The sequence below is a fragment of the Oryctolagus cuniculus genome, chromosome 7 (assembly GCF_964237555.1).
Source record: "Oryctolagus cuniculus chromosome 7, mOryCun1.1, whole genome shotgun sequence".
Classification (NCBI taxonomy): domain Eukaryota; kingdom Metazoa; phylum Chordata; class Mammalia; order Lagomorpha; family Leporidae; genus Oryctolagus; species Oryctolagus cuniculus.
Window position 1 is genome coordinate 61883437 of NC_091438.1, and position 25498 is coordinate 61908934.

Here is a 25498-nt window from a genome sequence, read left to right on the forward strand (position 1 = left end):
TGGAACAGCTGGGACATGAACTGGTGCCCATAAGGGATGCCGGCCTCACAGGGAGCTGGTTAAACCTGCTATGCCTTGACGCTGATCCCCAATAAATGTTTCTTGAGATGGTCTGAATTTATGGTCCAGTTCTGAGTATTTTACCTCTAAGGGAAACATTAGGGCTGCTAGACATGTGCTAAGACCACTTGAGCCACAGATTATCTGTTATAGGACCTTCCAGTACATGAAAAAAGTAGTAGAGGTCACCAATAGGAAGGACTGGTGGGTGGGCAGAAGAAATAGTGGCCATACCAAATAATGAGGAAATAATTATATAAGATTAGCTTCTGAAAATTCTGAACAACGACTTAAATATGACAAGCTCATTTCTTTTTAAGTTAAAATCAGGAGGCAAAGAGTCTGGAGTTGGTATAGAAGCTCCATGATCCTCAGGGACTCAAGTTCTTTTGCTTCCTCATCCTTAATGAGTGGTTTTCACTTGGTGTGCAAGATGGCTACCTGAGCTACAGCCGCTCTTTCTCAGTCACAGCCAGCAAGGAGAAGCAAGGAAGGAAAGTGTGCTCCTTCCCTTCAGGGACACTTCCTGGATGCACACTCCAGTTTTCCTCAAATCCATGGGCCAGTTCAATGTGCATAGAAGTAATGGTGCCAAGGCCAGGCCTGGCCCATACAAACCTCCCACATGTGCTTTTCTGCCCTTTTCTGACACCTGCTGACTGGATTTTGATGTCAAGGGACATTTTGTAAGTGACATATTGAGGAGCCCTGTGAGCCTGGGTCCCCAGGTGACTGTATGGCGAAGTGTTGCCCTCTCACCCTTCTGCCCCTAACCAGGAACACCTAACATGGTGCTGTTATATGAGCAGGAAACCGTCTTTCATTGTGACTTTTGGAGGTATTTTTGCTCTAATATAAAAACTGTTAAAAGGAGCAGTGTCCTATTGTAAAAGTCTAAAACTAGTCAGGCTGGCCATGGGCAACAAGGAAACTATTAATGGAGTCTGGAAAACAGAAACCATTTTCCAGTCCGCTTTCTATGACTTCCAACACAGTGTCACACACTGGCTGAGTTATAAAGAAAAAAGGTTTACTTTGGCTCATGGTCTGGTATCTGGCTATGGCTGGCCAAGTCCCCAGGTGGTGCAGGAAAAGAGGGAATGCCCTAGAGACCTAGCCAAACAAGCTCTTAGAGCAGATTCACTCTCTAAAAAGCCCACTAGCCCATTAATCCATTAATCGAATGAATGGATTATCCACTCATGACAGCAGAACCCTAATTACTTCCTAACATCCCACTGGGTCCCACCTCTTAATGTCTCATAACAGGGATTAAATTTCAACATAAATTTCAGAGGAGAAAAACTGTATTCCAACCACAGCACAAGACGAATGCTTGAAATAATTTGGAAGGAAAACAAGGTATCTACCAAGTCCATAGCTCTCGGAGAGGGTGAAAAGCAGAATGTTAGATTAAGTTTATTGCCCTCATTTAGCAAGACATTAGAAACATGAGATAAACTCATGCAATAATTAGTAGGTTTAAAAGCATGAATGAAATAGGAATATACAGAAACTGGGAGCCTCAGGGGGTTGGAGAAACTGCTTTGTACTTCAAAGAATAGGGACTGAAAAAGCTTTTGAGCAACAAGGACCCATTAAGAGTCAGTCATCCAACAAAGACTAGATTTAGGGTGTGGCCTTCTTATTTAAATCTGATGGTCTCAGAGCAGCCACTTTAAATTGAGAGGAAGAGAGGCACGGGAGTGAAGAAGCAAAGTGCTGAGTGCTGAGAATTGTCTCTAGGAAACTTTAGTGTTACTGGCATATGCAACGATGGGAAACAATTTTTTTGAAGCAAATTGATGAGAAGTCTTTTCAGTTCTTGAGGGATTGTATTTGCTAAAGAGAAATCATGAGCCTGTATTAAAAGCTGTACTTTTCTTCCCAAGGAAGTCATGCTCCCCAACACCCAGGTCAAATGTGGGCTTGGGAGAAAAGCTTCCAAAGGGCAGAGCCAGTGAACACAGAGGATGATGGACAAGGCGGGGAGGGGGGGTCTCATACAGAGAGTGGAAATGGGATCTAACTGTCCCCACTGCCAGTTTGAGGCCATCACATTGCCTGCTTGTGGAGTGTCATCTTTCTAAGCCAACGTCTTCCCTTTCCCACCTGGAAATATGTAATGCAATCCACTTGCTCATCATTATATATTAGGTAAGAGATTGGGGAAGTGTTTTATTAATTCATGGGTCACAGTGGAGTTTCTCATGCTTGGTGCTATTGACATATTAGGATAATTCTTTGCTGTGAGGCTGTCCCGCGTATGGTACAGTGTTAGCAGCCTCCCTGGGCTTTATCCATGTTGCCAGTAGCATCCTTCTTACTTCTAGTTGTGTCAATCAAAAATGTCTCCAAATGTTGCCCAATATCACCTGGGGGGCAAGACTGAGAATTACTGCGTCACAGGATGATGTGGAGTTAGGTCCAGACATGATGGAGAATCCTGTGTGTTACCTGGAGAGCCTTTGCTTTGACTTGATCCAGTGGCTGGGGCAACTTTAGGTTATCTCACATAAAGATAAAATTTATTATTTGTTTGGCAGAAGATGAAATGGCTATTTGGTGACCAAATGGTTGGACTGTGGCATAAAGTATTATCACCAAACCTGTTCTCTCTTCTACCCCACTACACAATTTCAGTCTCTTTTGCAATTAGATGTTGCAAGACTGAGTTCCAGCCAATGGAATGTTTGCACTTGCAGGCCTGGTCCACAAAAACCTTCTGTCTGTGACCCTTTCACTCTTCTCCTATCTCATGGCTGGATGTTGGTGTCAAGGAGGACCTTGGGAGACAGATCTTGAAGATAGGAAAGTCTCTTATTAACTTGGGTCCCTGATTGATAGCTCACGGCAAAGCTCCTCATTCTCCCAAACCCACTGCAAGGATATTGATCCATGAGGATAGTAAAAAATCAACATCTAATTTTCTGTGTGTGATATTTGAATTATTTTTTAAAGATTTATTTATTTATCTGAAAGGCAAAATTACAGAGAGGCAGAGGCAGAGAGAGAGAGAAAGATCTTCCACCCACTCGTTCAGTCTCCAAATGGCCGGAGCTGAGCCAATCCAAAGCCAGGAGCCAGGGGCTTCTTCTGGATCTCCCATGTGGATACAGGGGCCCAAGGACTTGGGCCATCTTCTACTGCTTTCCCAGGCCATAGAGGAGAGCTGGATCAGAAGTGGAACAGCCAGGTCTCAAACCAGCCTCCATATGGGATCCTGGCACTGCAGAAGCAGGCTTTACTTGCTACACCACAGTGCAGGCCCCAATATTTTAATTATTGTTTAAAATTCTGTTAAAATACACATAACATGGACTTACCATTTGAACCATTTTTAAGTGTACAGCTCAGAGGCACTATACATTCACATTATTGTGCAACCATCACCTTTATCCTTCTCTAGAACTCTCTTCCTCTTGCAAAACTGAGACTCTATATCATTAAACAGTAACTCCCTATCTGCCTCTAACCCCATTCCTGGCAAACACCACTCTATTTTGTGTGTCAGTAAAGTCGGACTATTGTAGATGCTTCATCTGAATGGAATCACACAGTATTTGTCCCTTTGTGACTGGCTTAGTTTACTGAGGTATTAGTTTTAAAATATTTATTTATTTATTTGACAGGCAGAGACAGAGAGATCAGTCTTATCTGCTGGTTTACTCTTCAAATGCCCACCATGGCTGAGGCTGAAGCCAGGAGCCAGGAACCAGGAGCTCAATCCAGGTCTCCTACATGGGTGGCAGAAACCCAGTTATTGAGCCATCACTACTGCCACCAGGATCTGCATTAGCAGAAAACTGGAGTCAGAAGCCCGAGGCAGGTATTAAATCCAGGTACCCTGATGTGGGATGCAAGTATCCTTTTTTTTTTTTTTAAATAAAGATATATTTATTTGAAAGTCAAAATTTCACAGAGAGGGAGAGACCGAGACACAGAGAGATCTTCCAGCTGCTAGTTCACTGCCCAGTTGGCTGCAATGCTGGGGACAGGGTTAGGGTAAAGCCAGGAGCCAGGTATTTCTTCCAAGTCTCCCATGTGGGTGGTAGGGGCCCAAGCACTTGGGCTATCCTCTGCTGCTTTTCCCAGGCCATTTAGCAGGGAGCTGGGTTGGAAGTGGAACAGCAACTGGGATTCCGCTGGATCCCATTAGGCAGCTGCTTTACCGGATATGTCACAGCACCATCCCCCCTACTCCGGGACGCAACTATCTTAACCACTAGTCTAAATACCCACCTTGAAACTGATTTTTATGCCACTGAAATCTGGGGTATGTTTGTTATAACAGTTAGAATTATAAAGAGTATACCTGGACTAGAGCAAATCCCAAATAAACACTGGCTGAGCGAGTGAACATTCAGCTATTGTAGTTAATGTATAACATTGTTTGAGACATTATGTTTCATTTAATTTATAAATTTCTATTGTTTTATAGATATATGAAATTTATGTATGATTTTATGTTTAATATACATTTAGCAAACATTATAATAGTTTAAATAAAAATCAGGACTCCATGATATTTTTTCTCTATGTAGCACTGATTTTTGGGAAATTGCTATACTGGGTTGTTTGAAAAAGCATAAATTTTGGGCCTGGCACTGTGGTATAGTAGGTTAAGCCACCACCTGCAATGCCGGCATCCCTTATGGGTGCTGTTTTGAGACCTGTCTGCTCCACTTCTGGTCTAGTTGTCTGCTGTGGCCTGGGAAACCAGTGGAAGATGACCCAAGTCCTTGGGTCCCTGCAACTGCGTGGGAAACCCGGAAGAAGCTCCTAGCTCCTGGCATTGGATCAACCCAGCATCAGCCATTGCAGCCATTTGGGGAGTGAACCAGCAGATGGAAGACCTCTTTCTTTCTCTCTGCCACTCTGCCTTTCAAATAAATTAAAAAAAAATCTTTAAGAAAAAAAGAAAAGAAAAAAGCATATATTTCAACAAATTAAATAAAATACTTACCTTAGTTTTCCACTGCCTAAAAATAAATTAGACTAGAGTTATTGAGGATTGATTACAAGAGAATGACATAGGAGTTTGTGATAATTATATTCCCAGGCAAGTAAAAGCTTTCTTTTATCTTGTATGAGAGGAAATATAACAGTAAAGACACACACACCTGCTTTCTTTCTTTTTTTTTTTTTTAAGATTTATTTATTTGAAAGGCAGAGTTACAGAAAAGTAGAGGCAGAGAGGGAGAAGAGAGAAATCTTCCATCTGCTGGTTCATTCCCCAGATGGCCACAATGGCTGGATCTGTGCTAATCTGAAGCCAGGAGCCAGGAGCTTCCTCTGGGTCATCCATGCAGGCACAGGGGCCCAAGGACTAGCGCCATCTTTTACTGCTACAGCAGAGAACTGGATCAGAAGTGGAACAGGTGGGATGCGAATCCGAGCCCAAATGGGATGCCATCATTGGCAGCAGCTTTACCCACTAAGCCATAGTGCTGGCCCCCACGCCTGCTTTCTTTGGTCCTGTGCAGTACGTAGGGATGTTATTGATACCTGCGTATTGACATTTAATTGTCTGGGATACTAGCCTGCTTGAAGGGAGAATAAAGGGTCTAAGGAAAGAACCAGATTATTAAGTTATCTCATTTGATTCTAGAACTTGATCTCTTTCATTAATAGTTTTTTTAACCTATTTTCAAATTTCTATGGCAAGATGGCAAATTGCCTTTTTCTTTTTTTTTTTTAAAGATTTATTTATTTATTTGAAAGTCAGAGTTACACAGAGAAAGGAGAAGCAAAGAGGGAAAGGTCCTCCATCTGCTGGTTCACTCCCCAGTTGGCCACAAAGGCCGGAGCTGTGCCAATCCGAAGCCAGGAGCCAGGAGCTTTTTCTGGGTCTCCCAAGTGGGTGCAGGGACCCAAGGACTTGGGCCATCTTCTACTGCTTTCTCAGGCCATAGCAGAGAGCTGGACAGGAAGTGGAGCAGCCGGATCTCAAACCGGCGCCCATATGGGGTGCTGGCACTGCAGGCCAGGCATTAACCCACTGTGCCACAGCGCCGGCCCTGCCTTTTTATTTCTTAAAATCAACACTAGATTGTATACTTTTCTATCAGAAGCCATGATGTTTACTCAACAACTTTCTTTCAGTCAGAGCATAACCAGAGTGGATCATAAAGTGTTCTTTAGCTGAGCAATTGTGGTAGCCCTAACTGTTCCAGGCGGACAGCAAGTGGGGGAATCCTTATCTCTAAAGCAGCGTGTCTTGCCTCCTCCGTAGATCAAGGTTAAGGTAGCTAAGGGAATGATCACTTCCTTACCTCTATGAGGATACTTATCTCATCAGGCAGAACTGGATTTCTTTCTCCAGAGAACACTAAATACTAATTTCTTTTTTTCCCAAAGTTTTATTTATTTACTTTTGTTTATTGAAGGACAGAGTGAAAGAGAGAGAGCGAGCGAGCAAGCGAGAGAGAGCACTTCCACCTGCTGGTTCATTTTCCAAATACCTGCAACATCTGGGGCGGGCCAAGCTGAAGCCAGAAGTCCAGAGTGCTATCTGTGTCTCATACATGGGTGGTAGGGACCTAAATACTTGAACCATCACCTTAATCAGGAAGCCAGATTGGAAGCAGAGCAGAGACTTGAACCCAAGCACTCTGATATGGGATGCAGATATCCCAAGTAGTGTCTTTTTTTATTGACAGGCAGAGTGGACAGTGAGAGAGAGACAGAGAGAAAGGTCTTCCTTTGCCGTTGGTTCACCCTCCAATGGCTGCCGCGGCCGGCGCACTGCACTGATCCGAAGCCAGGAGCCAAGTGCTTCTCCTGGTCTCCCATGCAGGTGCAGGGCCCAAGCATTTGGGCCATCCTCCACTGCACTCCCAGGCCACAGCAGAGAGCTGGCCTGGAAGAGGGGCAACTGGGACAGAATCCGGTGCCCCGACTGGGACTAGAACCCAGTGTGCCGGCGCTGCAAGGTGGAGGATTAGCCTATTGAACCAAGGCGCTGGCCTCCAAGTAGTGTCTTAAAGCTGCACCAAACTCTTGCTCCTAAATACTAATCTCATAAATGATTACGTTATCAAAGTTGTAGGAAATGAGGCTCTTTCTCTAAGAGCATTTTAGAAAATACTGATGCTCTCTTTTTTTTTTTATTTTTTTTTTTATTTTTTGACAGGCAGAGTGGACAGTGAGAGAGAGAGACAGAGAGAAAGGTCTTCCTTTGCCGTTGGTTCACCCTCCGATGGCCGCCACGGCTGGCGCACTGCGGCCGGCGCACCACGCTGATCCGATGGCAGGAGCCAGGAGCCAGGTGCTTTTCCTGGTCTCCCATGGGGTGCAGGGCCCAAGCACCTGGGCCATCCTCCACTGCACTCCCTGGCCACAGCAGAGAGCTGGCTTGGAAGAGGGACAACCAGGACAGAATCCGGCGCCCCGACCGGGACTAGAACCCAGTGTGCCGGCGCCACTAGGCGGAGGATTAGCCTAGTGAGCCGCGGCGCCGGCCACTGATGCTCTCTTAAAAACCTGAGAAAATCTTTTAAGAATTTAAATAAAACCAAGCTTTAATTCCAAATTTGAATGAATCTTTTTGTTGATTTAGATCCAAGTAATTTTTGCAAATTAATGAACCAAAGAGGAATGCTTCAAAGAAACATGAACAAGCCGGTGCCGTGGCTCACTAGGCTAATCCTCCGCCTTGCGGCGCCGGCACACCGGGTTCTAGTCCCGGTCAGGGCACCGGATTCTGTCCCGGTTGCCCCTCTTCCAGGCCAGCTCTCTGCTTTGGCCCGGGAGTGCAGTGGAGGATGGCCCAAGTGCTTGGGCCCTGCACCCCATGGGAGACCAGGAGAAGCACCTGGCTCCTGCCTTCGGATCAGCACGGTGCGCCGGCCGCAGCGCACTGGCCGCAGCTGCCATTGGAGGGTGAACCAACGGCAAGAGGAAGACCTTTCTTTCTGTCTCCTTCTCTCTCACTGTCCACTCTGCCTGTCAAAAAAAAAAAAAAAAAAAAAAAAAAAAAAAAAAAAAACATGAACAAAAGCACCCATTAAACTAGAATATATTCTATGCATTTCCTAATTAAATTGACACAAAATAAGGATATATGATATTTTGCTTACCTAGACATCTGAAAAAAAATATTTTTTGACAGGCAGAGTGGATAGTGAGAGAGAGAGACAGAGAGAAAGGTCTTCCTTTTTGCCGTTGGTTCACCCTCCAATGGCCGCCACGGCTGGCGCACTGCGGCCGGCGCACCGCGCAGATTCGAAGGCAGGAGCCAGGTGCTTCTCCTGGTCTCCCATGGGGTGCAGGGCCCAAGCACTTGGGCCATCCTCCACTGCCTTCCCTGGCCATAGCAGAGAGCTGGCCTGGAAGAGGGGCAACTGGGAAAGAATCCGGCGCCCCAACTGGGACTAGAACCCAGTGTGCCGGCGCCGCTAGGTGGAGGATTAGCCTATTGAGTTGCGGCGCTGGCCTGAAAAATATTTTAAAAATTATTTTCCCCATTTACACCAGAGTATAGAACTTTCAGGTACATTAAAAAAATTTGTTATGGGGGTGGTGCTGTGCTGTAGCAGGTTAAGAGTGTCTGCAGTGCCAGCATCCCACATGGGCACTGGTTCAAGTCCTGGCTGCTTGACTTCCAATCTAGCTCTCTACCAGTGTACCTGGGAGAGCAGTGGAGGATGGCTCAAGTGCTTGGGCACCTGCACCCATGTGGGAGACACGGATGAAGCTCCTGGCTCCTTGTGGCCATTTGGGAAATGAACCAGCAGATGCAAGATCTCTCTCCCTCTCTTTGTCTTTCTTTCTCTCTCACTCTCTGTAATTCTGATTTCAAATAAATAAATAAACCTTGCAAAAATTAAGGAAAATTTATTATGAATTTTTAGTAAAGCATGCAAACCGATGCATTAAAATGCAAATTTAAAATAATGATAAAATACAAATATAAAATAACAAGACAAAGACCATGTCTCTCATGATAGCATGGAAGGTCTAAGTTAAGGTTATATACAGCTGGAATTCTGAAATGATTTAGAACTATTGAGGCTGTCCAGTGGGGCTGGGAGTCTGTGGGCTCTTCAGGCATAGGTAGAATGTCCTTTACAAGCAAGTTGTCAGCAGTGGCTGGATAGCCTGTCTGCAGACCTACTGGCATCTCTCCTAATAGCTTCTTGTGCTGCATGTGTGACCTTGCAGCTTTAAATCACACCTTCAGGGTGGTAGCAATCTTTTACCCAGAGTTGGCAGGGGAGGGGGCTGAACCCTTAAGGAGACGGACAGTCTCTTGGAGACCCCTGCTATCTCCATGAGCCCCAAGCCAATCAACATACGTATATGAAACCCCCTCCTCCAAAGGGTATCCCCAGTAGGTTGACCCAGTGAATAGACAGCAATGCCTTAAAAACCCAGACACCTCCTCAAAGCCAGTGTCCCGCTCGGGCACTCTGTCTGGTCTCCTCTCAGACCAGATGCTTTTTCTGTCACTTGCCAATTAAATCAGTTTCTTTTCTGTCAAATAAAAGCTTCTGCCTCTTTGCAAACTGTTTCCTGGCTTTTTATTTCTGTACTAAGCTGAGGAAAAGAACCCATGAAACTCACTCCTGCTACCTCCCTCCCCTCCGTGACAGCTATTCTGTGACTTCACAAGGGATACAATTTAGGAGTTCCCATTTTAACCCCAGTTCTGCTTTTGATAGTTTGATTCTGAACAAATGACTACTTCCCCAAAATGAAGAAAAGAGTCTAGACCAGCACTGAGCAGTATTGTTGTGCAAAATGAAGAAGACAGCACTGAGCAGAACTTTGTGCAACCATGGAAATGTTCTCTGCTCTATCCAATATGGTAGTCACTAGCCACATGCGGAGATGGAACACTTGTAAAGGGGCTGGTATGACCAAGCACTGACTTTTAAATTTTGCTCAATTCTAAATAATTTAAATAACCACATGTGAATGGATGACAACAATACTGGACAGCAGAAGTCTAGACTCACTTGGTCACTCATGCAGCAAGCATTTCAGTGTCTACAATCTGCAAATCATCAAGCTGCATGGAGAAGGCCCAGTCATTACAATGTCTTTGCCCTCTGTGAATTAAGATGAAGAAAATGTAATTAGGTACTTGTTAATACATGTGTTTCAATAAGCATATTCAAAAGCACTATGTACTCTTAGACAAGAGGGAAACGAGCAGAAGGCATATCACTTCTGGTGTCCTCTCAGGCTCTAAAATTAAATGAATTAAACTCAAAAGTGTTTACTGAACATGCATTCTTTGTTCAGTTCTTCATTGGCTTATCTCTTAATACAGCATGATCATCCAGATGGTAGGTAACATGTACTAGCAGCATTGGTATTTGGTGGATTGATTGATCATTAAGTATTTAGTGAGTGTTTCTATATGTACCAGCACTTTGCTAGGCACACATAAAAAATGAATCTGATGGTGTCTTCACTAGATCTCAAAAGTGAATAGTGAAACAAAGTAACTTGATATTTTTCAGGAAATGAATTGCAAGTTGCTGGATTCACTTTGGCCATATTTAGGACTGATAATATTTTAAATGTAATTTCAACTAGCTAGAGCCAAATTGGCACCATTATCTAGTCTTAGTAATAAAGATAGTAGACGGCCTGGCATTGTGGCACAACTGTTAAATCCACCGCCTGTGATGCAAGCATCGCATATGGGTACTGGTTTGTGTTCCTGCTGCTCCACTTCTTATCCAGCTCCCTGTTAATGATTTGGGGAAAAGCAGTAAAGGATGGCCCAAGTGCCTGGGCTCCTGCCACCCCTGTGTGAGACCCAGAAGAAGTTCCTGGCTGGCTCCTGGTTTTAGCCTGGCCCAGCACTGGTTGTTGAAGCCACCTGGGGAGTGAACCAGTGGATGGAACATCTCTGTCTCTTTCTGTCTCCTCCTCTCTCTGTAACTCTTTCAAATTAGCTAATTTTTTTTTTTTTTAGAAAAAAGTAAAGCATAGGCCGGCACTGCGGCTCACTAGGCTAATCCTCCGCCTTCGGCACCAGCACACCGGGTTCTAGTCCCGGTCGGGGTGCCAGATTCTGTCCCGGTCGCTCCTCTTCCTGTCCAGCTCTCTGCTGTGGCCCGGGAGTGCAGTGGAGGATGGCCCAGGTCCTTGGGCCCTGCACCCGCATGGGAGACCAGGAGGAAGCACCTGGCTCCTGGCTTCGGATCAGCGCGGTGCGCTGGCCGCAGCGGCCATTAGAGGGTGAACCAATGGAAAAGAAGACCTTTCTCTCTCTCTCACTGTCCACTCTGCCTGTCTAAAAAAAAAAAAAAGGTAAAGCAGAAATGAAAGAATTAGCTATATTTGCCCATTCAAAACTGTGCAATAGAATATATTGGTTAGAATAAATTGGAACCAGCTTGAAACCAGCCCAATTTAGAACCACACTAAAATGGGATGTAAATAGATACGTGGATATTTTTGGTGAAAGCTCACATCCACTCAGATGAGAAGTTTCCAAAGAAACAGTTTAAGTTTGATTGTGGACCAACATTTCTTTATAGTTTTGTTTGTACTCTTTTTAATGCAACACAACTTACAACTGAATGTGCAATTGTAATTTTGGTAAAATATTTCTATTTATAATGCATCTTTAGAACCTAGTCTTTTTTTTTTTTTTTTTTTTTTTTGACAGGCAGAGTGGACAGTGAGAGAGAGAGACAGAGAGAAAGGTCTTCCTTTGCCGTTGGTTCACCCTCCGATGGCCGCCACGGCTGGCGCACCGCGCAGATCCGAAGGCAGGAGCCAGGTGCTTCTCCTGGTCTCCCATGGGGTGCAGGGCCCAAGCACTTGGGCCATCCTCCACTGCACTCCCTGGCCACAGCAGAGAGCTGGCCTGGAAGAGGGGCAACCGGGACAGAATCCGGTGCCCTGACCGGGACTAGAACCCGGTGTGCCGGCACCGTAAGGCGGAGGATTAGCCTAGTGAGCCACGGCGCCGACTAGAACCTAGTCTTATACATAGGGTACAGTCCTGCTTTTCAGATAAAAGCAGGTTCTTGAAATTACCATCAGAACTTTATTAAGAGAAAACCTATCAAAAGAAAGCAAATACACACATTCAAGTTTAACCTTTAAAAAGGAGCAAATACTTTGAGGAGATACGTTATAGAAAATATTCTCTCATGTTGTTACCTAGATGTATATACATATATTTCTTTTCAACGTTCTTTTTTAAAAAAAATTATATATTTATTTGAAAGTCAGAGTTAGACAGAGAGAGAAGGAGAGGCAGAGAGAGAGAGAGGTCTTCCATCCGATAGTTCACTCCCCAGTTGGCCGCAACGTCCACTCTCCAGTTGGCCACAACTGTGGCCAGTTGTGCGGATCTGAAGCCAGGAGCCAGGAACTTCTTGCGGGTCTCCCACTTGGGTACAGGAGCCCAAGGACTTAGGCCATCATCTACTGCTTTCTCATGCCATAGCAGAGAGCTGGATCGGAAGTGGAGCAGCTGGGACTCGAACTGGTGCCCATATGGGATGTCAGTGCTTCAGGCTAAGGCGTTAACCCACTGTGCCACAGTGCCAGCCCCTCAATACTCTTTTTTTCTGCTGTCTAGCTACAGTATCACGTCTAGTATTTCACTATAGGTTAGAGCAGGTCTTTTATTATATAAAACTGGCTCAATGTTGCCTCTTGTATATTGGGTATACACATATTTATTTCTTCAACTGTTATTTATTTAGTTAACCACTATGCAGATATTACTATGCTATTCAATTGGAGGATTCAAAAGCAAATAAGAGTTGGATCTTCTTAGGAAATGATAGTAGGGGAAATAAGAAATAGAAGAAAGTTGAGAAAGAGGCATTTACATGACTTTCAGAGTACTTCAGAGGGGAAGCAATTGCTTCCAGATGAGAGATGAGAAGGCTTTGTGGAGGATGTGGCATTGAGCTAGACCTTGAGCCTTAAAGGAAGTAGAAGACCTACAAAGGCAGAGAAGGAAGGAAAGGCCATTGCTGAGGCAGGAAAGCATGAATTTAGGGGGAGGAGAATCCAAGTTAAAACAAAGGAAAGAATAGCTGTGAGAAAGTAGAGGAGAATCAGGTGGAAGCACAGATTGTGGCCACATCCTGGTTTTAAATGCTGGCCCAGAGAATCTAGACTTTATTTTGTAGATTACAAGGCATTTGAGCAAGGAAATGAAAAATCTGAGTTGTTCATTAGGAAAATTAATCTGGCAGGAATATTTAGGATATGCTGGGATAAGGAGAAGCTAAAAGCTAACTGCTCTGCCGTTGGAAGGCTAGCTATCACAGCAGAGCAGGCATAGGTTCTGAGGCTCTAGCAAGGAGTTAGAGAGATGGTGACTCATGAGAGGTTACTATTAAAACTAGAATCAAGAAGACCTGGCAACCTAGCATATACAGTGATGGAATAAGGAGAAGAAGTAAAAAATGACTTCTGTTTCATAAATTTCTGTGGCCGAGAAGGTTGATAGTACCTCAAACAAATTCAGGGGATGCAGAAGGGGAAACAAGTTTAGACAGACTTAGAAAATATGTTCTTGTAAGGAAGGCATATTTACACAACATTCTGGGGAACTCATCTCCCTGCACCCCCACCTCACACATATGCATCCCTTTAACTGAAGCCAGTGATGACAGTGTGAAGTGCACTGGGGGATATCTTGAATCTTTGCACTGTGATGGTAGTGAATGTACAGATTACTTATATTCAACATTGTTTCCTTTATTACTTAAGTATATGTATGTTCTCAGGCTGATGAGTTGGAGAAAGACCTCTTGTAACCTTACCCTGACTTTCTTGGTTAGCCAAGTGTCTGAGGTATATGGATTTTCTTAGTGCATTCAAAATCTTTAGCCAAGGAGATTCTTAAAATAGCAAAAAAGATATTTATCTTTAACAAAACAAAAAGTGCCCACCTGTAGATGGACTTGATTTAAGCTTACATACTCTTTGAACTCTTAAATTGAGTAGCTTTTTAGATTAAATCTGATGTGGTTAAAATATTTTAAATAAATATCCTATTGACAATTACCACCAGGAAATGAAATGTGATTTCTCAATTGGAAAGCATAATCTATTTATTCTATCTTTCTAAGAAGGAACATTCAGATTTTGGAGAATTGGTTACGATAAAAAAATTTAAGAGAATTTAGCAATTGTCTTACTTGAATACTTTCTAAATAGCTGGACATGGAAGAGCTGTTATTACAAATGAGTCCATTTACTACACAAACTGTCTTAAGCAATACCTTATGCCTATAGCTTTCACTTTCAACCTGAAAAGATTGTGACAGGAACATGAAATGTAATAAAGCCATAATCAACCATATTCTTTTAATTCTTTAAATCTTAAGAGTGACATTTATCATTTATTTGTTTATCTTGTGTCATTGTGGGAAAGTAGGGCCATGTCTGAGTATGTGGAGACACCCAGCATCATTTCCTTTCTTCAGCATGCTTCAAAATACTAAGAAAGGCTGGGAGGTCGCTGGGGGAAAAGGAAGGCTGCTACATGCTTGGCAAGTCAGTTTGGCCAGAGGTCATGGCAGAACCTCACCCTGATGGTTTTAATTTGAAGCAGAAAGCCCAGAACAACACTGTCGATGATAAATAACAAAAGCAAAAATTTTCCCCAGTGACAAGTCAGAAAAGAAGCTGAAGTAAATGCATAAACAACTGATTTAAAAGCAGGCTTACTCAACATTATTCAATGTTTTCCTTTACATTTTGGCTTTATTTGTAGTACAGAATTTATTCCTTGACAGTTATCTTAACCAAGCACCTCCATTTGTGGAATCCTTTTTTGGGGGCCAAGTAGATTGGCTATCCACTAATGTGATGATCCTGGGTACAGCAAGATGCTGTTGTTGCTTCCAAGACTGCAGCTGTTAGTGAGAGGCTGTGGTGATTATGTGGCATAAATGGGGCAGGGCAATGGCAAGGGGCTCTGCCTGTGTTTGCTGATCAGGTGGCATTTGGCATTGAAGAATACAGATGTGCTTTGATTTATACTGTTAGTGTGTTCTGGAAAAACTGTGTATAAACTGATTTTGGGAGTTTGAAATCTGAATGGGTACATGATTGATTTCTAGTTGGCAGAGGCTTCTAAGACGTTCGTTCTAAGTTGCTCTGCTACATGTTACCTTTCATGCCGTTAAGGCCTACACTTGAAATGTATAAATCCTAATACATGTTTTGTGATAATGATTTATTTTTTATTTTGGTGTGTGTGTGTGTTTGTGTGTGTGTGTGAAAGAAGAGAGAGAGAGAGAGAGAGAGAGAGAGAGAGAGAGAGAGAGAAGAGAGAGAAAGGGAGAGCGAGAGAGAGCATTCTCTTCTGCTGGTTCACTTACCAAATGCCTGTAATGTCTGGCTGGCTCCCTGGCCAGGGCTAAAATCAGGAGGCAGGAACTCAATCCAGATCTCCCAGGTGGATGGCAGGAACCCAACCACTTGAGCCATCACTGTTGCCTTCCAGGGTCTACATTAGCAGGAAGTTGGAGCAGGTGCCAGAAGCAGGAATCAAACCCAGTACTCTGCCATGCAATGTGAGTTTCTTAATTAGTAGGCTAAAAACCTGATCCTGGTTATGATTTTAAAAGTTCTTTATAATGTGAAACATGGTTCCTTCTTCTACCTCCCCAATTTAAACTGAATATCTAGATATCTGTAATATCCATGATAGCAATAATATCAGCCCACATTTATGGAGAACTAATGTACTAGGTATTGCTCTAGCCTAAGCTCTTGATGTATTCACATAAACCTCATACTCTATGAATAGATGACATTATTCTTCCATTTTACAGATGAAGAACTGAGGCACAAGGAGATGAAACAATTCTTCCAAGATTATCCAATCAGTAAGTGACAGAATCCCTGTACTTAAGAGTTTCCTAAATGAAGTTCACAACTGTAACTGAGTGAAACTTGGAAGGCTTTATGTTCACTTATTTAGAATTTATTAATCCATGTGTTTAACAAATACATATTGAGTTCCCATTCATTGGAAGTCACTCTTCAATGCACTGAACAAATAGCAATGAACAAGGTAAACAAAATTCCTGTACTCATGGAGCTTTTTCTGGTAGGTGAGAAAAGCTCTATTGGTGGTTTTTTTTTTTTTTTTGTTTTTTTTTGTTTTTGTTTTTTTTTTGACAGGCAGAGTGGACAGTGAGAGAGAGAGACAGAGAGAAAGGTCTTCCTTTGCCATTGGTTCACTCTCCAATGGCCGCCGCGGCCAGCGCGCTGCGGCCAGCACACCGCGCTGATCCGATGGCAGGAGCCAGGTGCTTTTCCTGGTCTCCCATGGGGTGCAGGGCCCAAGCACTTGGGCCATCCTCCACTGCACTCCCTGGCCACAGCAGAGAGCTGGCCTGGAAGAGGGGCAACCGGGACAGAATCCGGCGCCCCAACCGGGACTAGAACCCGGTGTGCCGGCACCGCTAGGCGGAGGATTAGCCTATTGAGCTGCGGCGCCGGCCCTATTGGTGTTATTTATTATTATTTTAATAATCATTTAATTGAAAGGCAGAGCAAAAGAGAGAGAGGAAGAGAAGACAGAGATAACTGATTTCTTTTTTATTCTTTTTTTTTTTTTTTTTTTGACAGGCAGAGTGGACAGTGAGAGAGAGAGACAGAGAGAAAGGTCTTCCTTTGCTGTTGGTTCACCCTCCAATGGCTGCCGCGGCCGGCGCACTGCGGCCGGTGCACTGCACTGATCCGAAGCCAGGAGCCAGGTGCTTCTCCTGGTCTCCCATGCAGGTGCAGGGCCCAAGCACTTGGGCCATCCTTCCTCCACTGCACTCCTGGGCCATAGCAGAGAGCTGGCCTGGAAGAGGGGCAACCAGGACAGAATGCGGCGCCCCGACTGGGACTAGAACCCCGTGTGCCGGCGCTGCAAGGCGGAGGATTAGCCTATTGAGCCATGGCGCAGGCGATAATTGATTTCATTCATGGTTCACCACCCAAATGGTTCCAACAGTTAAGACTGGGACTGGCTGAAGCCAGAAGCCAGGAGTCCTGGTCTCCCACGTGAATGGCATCTTCTGCTACCTTCCTCGGCACATTAGCAGGGAACTGGATCAAAAGTGGAACAGCGGGGACTTGAATGAGCATTGTTAACTGCAGCTTAGCCCAGAGTCGCAACACTGGCCTTCAGACAGGCTTTAAACAAACAAATATGTAATATCAAGTAGTGATTAAGTGCAACAATGAAAAGTAAAATAGAGTGAGAGTGATATCTCATGTGGGTGGGGGCCGTGGGAAGAGGCAAGGTATTACTTTTTAAAAAATATTTATTTATTTATTTTAAAATCAGAGTTACACACAGAGAGAAGGAGAGGCAGAGAGAGAGAGAGCGCGAGCACACCAGAGAGAGAGAGAATGGTCTCCCATCTGCTAGTTCACCCCAGTTGGTTGCAATGGCCAGAGCTGTGCTGATCCGAAGCAGGAGCCAGGAGCTTCCTCCCAGGCTTCCCACGTGGGTGCAGGGGCCCAAGGCCTTAAGCCATCTTCTGCTGCTTTCCCAGGCCACAGTAGAGAGCTGGATCATAAGTGGAGTAGCTGGGTCTCGAACTGGCACCCATATAGGATGCTGGCACTGCAGGCGGCGGCTTTACCTGCTACGCCACAGCACTGTCCCCAAGGTGCTACTTTTGATAAGTAGCACCTATCAAAATAGGAACATTCAGTGTTAGGAAGCCTTGTGATGGCTATGAAGGACAAAGCCATGAGTAGATGTGGGAGAAGAGTGTTCCAGACAACGGCATAGCATGTTCAAAGGCTCTGAGGCAGGAATGAGTGTGCTGTATTAGGGCTTAAAATAGTGGCAATCTAATTCTAGTATTCTTTTTAAGTTTATTTATTTGAAAGGCACAATGGTAGAGAGGGAGAAGGAGATCATCTATCTGCTGGTTCATTCCCCAGATGCCTGAAATAGCCAGGACTGGGCCAGTTCAAAGCCAGGAGACTGGAACGTCATCTGGTTTTCTGCGTGGTGGGCAGAAGCCTAAACACTTAGCTATCACCTGCTGCCTTCCAGGCTGCACATTAGCAGGAAGTGGGATCAGAGTGAAGGTGGGAGTCAAACTTAGGCACTCTGATTTGGGATGTGGGAATCCTAAGTGGTAGCTCTACCTGTTGTGTCACAACCCTGCACAGTATTCTATCACTGTTTCTTAAATATGCTAACTGGAATAGTTCTATAAGAGAAATTTTGATGGCTTAACCCAATAAAAGTTTGTTTTTTCTCAGGCAATAATCTGAAGAGGCTATTGCTTATGCCATAACATTCATGTCTCCTCTAAGCATTAACTTAGATCACTTTTTTTCCATGATTCTGTGTTCCTTTGGGTTCTTAGAATCTGCTCTATGAAGTTGTTGATTGGCAAAAGAGAACAGAGGGTCCCGTGTGGCAGTATTTTACACACCAGGGCTGGAAGTGGTCTTTTTTCTGCCTACCTTCTGTGGGCTAGAAAAGTCACACAGCTGTATATAACTACAAGGGAGGCTGTGTGCCCATGAGGAAAATGGGAGTGATTTGGTAAATGGTGAACCAGTCTTTGGCCATATGGCCATAAGCCAGTAAGCACACAATTATACAGTTATAAGTGGTATTAAAGGCTATAAAGTAAAATAGTCTGTAAGAGTGAAAATAATGGGGTGGAGGTAAGGAGTTATTTCAGGTAATATTTAAATGGAGACCTCATAAATGAGAAGGCAAAGAATGGTGAGAGAAAGAATGTTCTAGACACATATAAAGGTTCTGAGGTAGGAAAGAGCTTAGGGAATCCAGGGATCTGCAAGAGGACCAATGTGGCTGAAAAGTGGCATAAGAGAAGCCTGGACAAGTAGGCTAGTGCCACATCACACAGCACTCCTTAGAACATTTGAAACAGTATTGAGACCCAGTAGGAATGGCAAGACATACAGTGCAGACTAGAATGTTCAGATGTTCTTTCTGACTCACTTTCAGCTGAGGGTCCAATTACTCTTAAATTCCAAAGTGACCTGTTTGAGTCAGATCACCTATGGCAGAATTACAAAAGAGGTACTAAAACCAGTTCTGTGGACCTTCCTGTCTTACCTGTCTTAAGGCTATATACTATACGTGCTAAAATTGAAGATGATGAAGAGCCGTTGAGATTGAAGAATCCCATGGAAAGAGTCCTCAATGCTTTGTGAGTCTTCCTTAAAACTCTGGGAGACTGGTGAAACACGTGCATTTCTCTCACCTCAGGTCTGTTGAGGGAGGCTTAATGGAGGCCATATGGTGAATATGATTTGTGTCTTCTGGATTCCATGAAGAAACCTTGGAAAATCATTTATCAGAACAGGGAAACACAGTTTGAAAGTAACCATAATACCTTCAGTGGCAGCTGGCAGATAAGGAATCCTTGGCAGGAATGTCTATCTGAGGGCATTTTGAAAAGGATCACGCTTGAGAGCCTGGCTGCCTGTGCTGCACATCCGCAGCAGAAATCGGCGGGACCGGTGCCCTCAGATCCAGAAGCTGAAGGCAGGGCTGGGAGGTGGGGGATATGCAAGTAACCACTGAGGCTGAGGCTTTGCCTACACTGTGGAGCTGTAGTCAGAGGAACCCAGGGAGGAATGTGGATGGTGCTCATAAAAACAAGCCCGAGAGCCAGCTAACTTTAAATACGTGCTCCAGCCACGGCCTAAAAATGTGGATAACATCTGTACTTGTCAAACACCAGCTTTCCTCTCCCTTATCTCTCTTCCTTCCTTGGCCCCTCCACCCCTGGTTGGCCAAAGGTCAGCTGAAAGAATGAAGAGGCCACCAGCTCAAACAGGTTGGGTGGGTACGTGGTGAAGAGGAATCATCCACTGTGATGAAGTTTAGAATTTTGACCAACATGCTGGACTGGGCATTTTATTATTGAAGTGAGACTACTTTGTGGCTAAAAGAGACTTTTTGTGAACTGAGATTACTAAAAATGTAAAGGGACTTGCCCTAGGTGCTAGCAAAGAAACGGTTCTGAGGAGCTGGTTTGATCAGGAATGAAAAGAAGGGGGGTTGGCGTTCAGCCTAGTGGTTAAGACAAGATACTGCTTGGAATACCTGAATCCCAAATCAGAGTGTTTGGGTTCAAGTCCCCACTCTACTTCTTTTTTAAATTTTATTTAAGGCATACAATCTTTATGTGTCCCATATATATACAAATTTAGGAATATAGTGATTCTTCCCACCCTTTTCTCCCTCCTATCTGCACACCCAACCTTCCTCTTCTTCCCTCTCCTATTCCCATTCTTATTTTTTTTTACAAAGATCTGTTTTCGGTTAACTTTATACTCATCAGATTAACCATACACGAAGTAAAGAGTTCAAAAAATAGTGTGAAGATTAAAAAAAAAAAGCAAACTACTGTTCCTCAACAGTTGAGTCAAGGACTGTTCAAAATCATGGCATCTCAAAGTGTCAATTTCACTTCTACAGATTACCTTTTAGGTACTCTATTAGTCACCACAGCTCTGGGAGAATGTATGGTACTTGTCATTTTGGGACTGGTTTATTACACTAAGTATAATGATTTCCAGTTGCATCCATTTTGTTGCAAACGACAGCATTTTATTTTTTTTTTTATCGCTGTGTAGTATTTCATAGTATAAATATGCCATAATTTCTTTATCCAGTCTTCAGTTGATGGCCATCTGGGTTGATTCTGTATCTTAGCTATTGTGAATTGAGCTGCAATAAACATGGGAGTACAAATCACTCTTTCATATGTTGATTTCATTTTTTGTTCTTCTAGATTTATTTATTTGAGAGATGGAGTTACAGAGAGAGGGAGAGAGAGAGAAAGGTCTTCCATCTGCTGGTTCACTCCTTAAATGTCCACAATGGCCAGAGCAGGGCTGGCCTAGCATCCAGGAACTTCTTTGGAGTCTCCCACATGGGTGCAGGGGCCCAAGCACTTGGGACATCCTCCATTATTTTCCCAGGCCACAAGCAGAGAGCTGGATTGGAAGAGAAGCAGCCGGGACACAAACAAGTGCCCATATGGGATGCCGGCACTGAAGGCAGAGGCTTAGCCTACTATACCACAGAGCCAGCCTGCCCAAAAGAAGTTTAAAAATTCATCTGAGGGGCTGGCTCTGTGACATGGCAGGTAAGATCACCACCTGCAGTGTCAGCAACCAATATGGGCACTGGTTCAAGTCCTGGCTGCTCCACTTCTGGTTCAGCTCTCTGCTGGTGTGTCTGGGAAAGCAGTGGAAGATGGCTCAGGTCCTTGGGCCCTGCACAGATGTGGGATACCTGGAGGAATCTCCTGGCTTTAGTCTTTGGATCAGCCCAGCTGCATACATTGTGGCCATTTAGGGAGTGAACCAGAGGATGGACGATCTCTCTCTCTTCCTTCCTTTCTCTAGGTAACTCTGCCCTTCAAATAAATAAATAAATGAATAAATAAATAAATAAATAAATCTATCTTTAGTTGAAAGGCAGGGACAGAGAGAGACCTTCCATCGCTACTTTATTCTACTCTCTTCTGTGACTCTACCTCTCAAATAAATATTTTTTTTTTAAAGGAAAGAACAAAGTTGTTTTTTGCTTTTACTTGGAGAGTTTCTGGTTTCACTGTGTTTATTGCAGCACTGCTCACATAGCCAAGATGTGTAATCAATCCAGGTGTCCATCATACTATAAAAGGATAAAGAAAATGTGGTGTATGTATACAATGGAATATTATTCAGCCATAAAAAGATGACAACCTGTCATTTGCAGCAAAGTGGACAGAACTGGAGGACATGTCAAGTGAAATAAGCCAGACACAGAAAGACAAATAGTGCATTTCTCCCTTACATGTGAAAGCTAAAACAAAACTCAGTCTGAGCACAGAATGGTGATTATTAAAAGCTGGGTTGGGCAGAGAAGGATAGAGAGTTTGGATAATGGGTACCAAATCAGAATAGATCAAAGAAATAAGTTCCTAGTGTTACAAAGCACAGCAGGGAGACTAAACTTTACAGCAATGTAGTATATTTTATATGAAAAAATAGAAGAAAGAAGTCTGATCAGAAGTTCTGATCATAAAGTAATGTCAAAGGGAAAATGATTACTAATATACATTGTATACATGTATTGAAATGTCACAATGTAGCCTATAAACATGTACAATTATTGTTAATAAAAATTTTAGAAAATTTAGCAATGAAGGTAAAACAACAAAAAAGGAAGTTTCTGGTTTAAACATTACTTGTTTTAAATAATCACATTGGCTGTTGTGTGGAAGTTGGATTAAAAGGTGGCAGGTTCAGTGAATGTAGAGTATCAGTTAAGGAGAGATTGCTAGTGCCTCCATTTCCCAGCTGTGTGAGTTTGGGTAAGTCTCTTGATTTCTCTTTTCAGTGTCTTCTTCTTAAAGTGGTAATGTCCTAGAATGCCTTATGGAGCTGTTGACAGGAATCTATGAACTGATGCATATAAAGTACTCAGTGGGGTATGTGACCATAATAAGCTTGTGAAGTGTTTGTTTCCATTTATATTTTTAAAACAAATCACTGCTGTAGCAGCACAAAGGTGAGTTGGTGCTGACTTGGACTGTCTAACCAGAGAATGTTAAGACGTTTAGGATATACTTTAGAATTACAGTCAGCAGGGCTTTGCCAGGGACAACTGGATATAAAGAATGAGTTAGGCCGGCTCCGCGGCTCACTAGGCTAATCCTCCACCTTGCGGCGCCGGCATACCAGGTTCTAGTCCCGGTCAGGGCGCCGGATTCTGTCCCGGTTGCCCCTCTTCCAGGCCAGCTCTCTGCTGTGGCCCGGGAGTGCAGTGGAGGATGGCCCAGGTGCTTGGGCCCTGCACCCCATGGGAGACCAGGAAAAGCACCTGGCTCCTGGCTCCTGCCATCGGATCAGCGCGGTGCGCCCGCCGCAGCGCGCCGGCCGCGGCGGCCATTGGAGGGTGAACCAATGGCAAAAGGAAGACCTTTCTCTCTGTCTCTCTCTCTCACTGTCCACTCTGCCTGTCAAAAAATAAAAAAAAAATAAAAAAAAAAAGAATGAGGTAGAGAAGGAGAGGGCAAGATTTCTGGCTTGGACATCTGCACAGAATTGAGATTGTTGTGGTTGAGAACAGGGATTATTCAGAGACTTACTAGAGATTCTTGGTTACTGATGCTTTAAAAAAATCACTATATTCCTAAAGTTGTATTTATGAAATGCATGATTTGCGTTCCTCAAACAAAAGGTTTCTGGGGGGAGGGGACTCTGAATTTTAATAGCGCTGAAAGATTTGGGCATCCCAGAAATAGCTTTTTTTTTTAAAATTTAATGTGCTCTAAAACAAAGTCACCTTTCTGACCCTTTGCCTCACTATTTTAGAGAATTGGAGGAAGCGAGGATAGGTAATGGGACAATATGGTTTTCCTTTCAAGAACCAAGAGTAACCTCAAGGGGCAGTCAATCCTGGTGTAGTAAACATTGTCACAAAAAGATGGGATAATGTTAACAATGCTAAAACAAACATTGTCATCGTTGATAGATGCCCTTCAAAATTTAATTGCTATGTGTTTAATAAACTACATAATAAATTTACTGCATGGGGTCTGAAATAATCATCGTTGGGATTTCCCCTCTTCCCGCTCAAAAAGCTCACATATAGATGCACAAAGTGCTTGGTATCTACCATCTAAAACAGCTGGAGTGCCTTGTTACTTTACTTCTGTTGTCCTGAGTGGATCATGTTACCAGGGTAACAGCCTGATTCCACTCCCACAAGATTTGCTGGGGAGAGATAGGAACCCTTTGTTCTTGGGTATGGACTCCCAGTTTTCTTCCCTGCCCTCCTGGGATAAAATCAGTGTTGAGAATCAGAGTTGTCTTTTGCTGAGGTCTTGACAGAACCTGTCTTTATTATATCCCTCTGCATGTTAGGGATTGGAAGAGCATTTGTTTCAAGTGCTAAGGCTGGCCCTGAGTACACAGCTGAGGGCCATTTCTGAGTTTTGTAGGAGACAGAAAAGTCACTCAAAGAGCTCTGTGTAGAAATGCACATCCTTTCACCATCAGAACTCTCCTCCCAGTTCTCTCTTGACAATAAACCACAGGGAGAGATTGAGCCCTTCCAGGCTCTGGGAGGCTGGAGAGAAGCAGGTGTTCCCTGAGACCTTGATGTCTGCCTCTCATGCCATCACTCAGGGCTTGGGCCTCATGTTGTCCTAATTACTGCAATACTCCTGATGTAGCAAACATTCTTTTAGGTAAAAGTAATAAAGCTCCTGCTGCTTGGTGGTAGGTGTTTGATTTGGCATGTTACTCTTGCTTTTGGCAAACTCATAAAGAGGCAAAGCCAACCTGCATGATGATCCAGAAGGGAGAAAATAAGATTGAATGCTAAAATACTGGACTGATTCCCTAGCAGCTGACAGGTGGCTGAGAGAGGAAGTCTTGGATGATAGAGGAATATTTTGAAATCTATACAGGTATATATCAGGAAGTTAAAGTGCATAAACCGAATGTTTAGTATCGTTTCATCTCATTTTATTTGTTGTAGCCATGGTGATCAACTAGTAACACCTGCTTTGGAAATTTCCAAGGTCAATGTGATCTTCATCAATATGGATGGTACTTTGGGGAATCTGCTGGATGTTTGTTTAGGGGATAGGGTGAACTTAGAATTGTTTATTCTTTTTCTTCTTCTAAACTTATTTTCTTCTTTAATTTACATCAAAGTAACACTTGGACATGATAAAAACGGATTAGTACTGAAGAATTTATAGTAGAAAACAACAGCTGTCTTCCCATCTTCCCAGAGGCAATCCCCTCCCCTTTTTTTGGTAAAAAAGATAAAAAATCGTAGTTATTAACTTTTACCACTTTATTTCTATAAACTACCTCCTGAGAAGTTACAGCTGCAAGTAATCTGATGTGTATAATTCAAGATTGTGTGTCACTGCTTAAAACAAACTTATATGCAGGCATGAGTCACTTAGTAACGGGGATACATTTTGAGTGTATTGTTAGGCAATATTGTCATTGTGCAAAATCATAGAGCATTCTTATACAAACGAAGGTAGACTGTGATATCACTAGGTGATATAATCATATGGAACAATCGTAAATGCAGGCTCTTGTTGACCGAAATACTGTTATGTGGAACATGCCTGTCCATGCATGGAAGTAGCATCCACTTTTTAATGATTTCTCCTTTTCAATATTCCAGTAATGACTTTCAGACTTTCAGCTGTTTGCTTTTGCTGACGTTTCTTGATTTCTCAATTTAAAAGACAGTTGGCTTTCATATCTGCTCACTCAGTTCACCTCTATTTACTCTCTATAATAAAAACAGGGTTTTATTACAGAGGCCTTTCGCCAGCAGTTAGGACACCCACATCCCACACTGGAGTGCCTAGGTTTGATCTGCTCTGGCTCCTGACTCCAGCTTCTGGACAATGCAGACTGTGGCAGGCAGCAGCCATGACTCAAGTAATTGGGTTCCTGC

At 43.5% G+C, this 25498-nt stretch overlaps 1 protein-coding gene across 2 annotated transcripts in view; it reads left to right on the top strand.

Moving 5' to 3' along the window:
* LOC100344331 (mitochondrial adenyl nucleotide antiporter SLC25A24) overlaps positions 1-25498 on the top strand; it is a 91846-nt gene that overhangs the window by 3041 nt on the left and 63307 nt on the right. The window contains exon 2 of one of the 2 annotated variants that reach the window (XM_051856215.2): positions 15840-15893. The gene's annotated coding sequence lies outside the window, so the exon portion shown is untranslated. Of the gene's footprint in view, positions 1-15839; positions 15894-18830; positions 19212-25498 lie in introns of those variants that run through there. The other variant, XM_051856216.2, reaches the window with a different exon arrangement.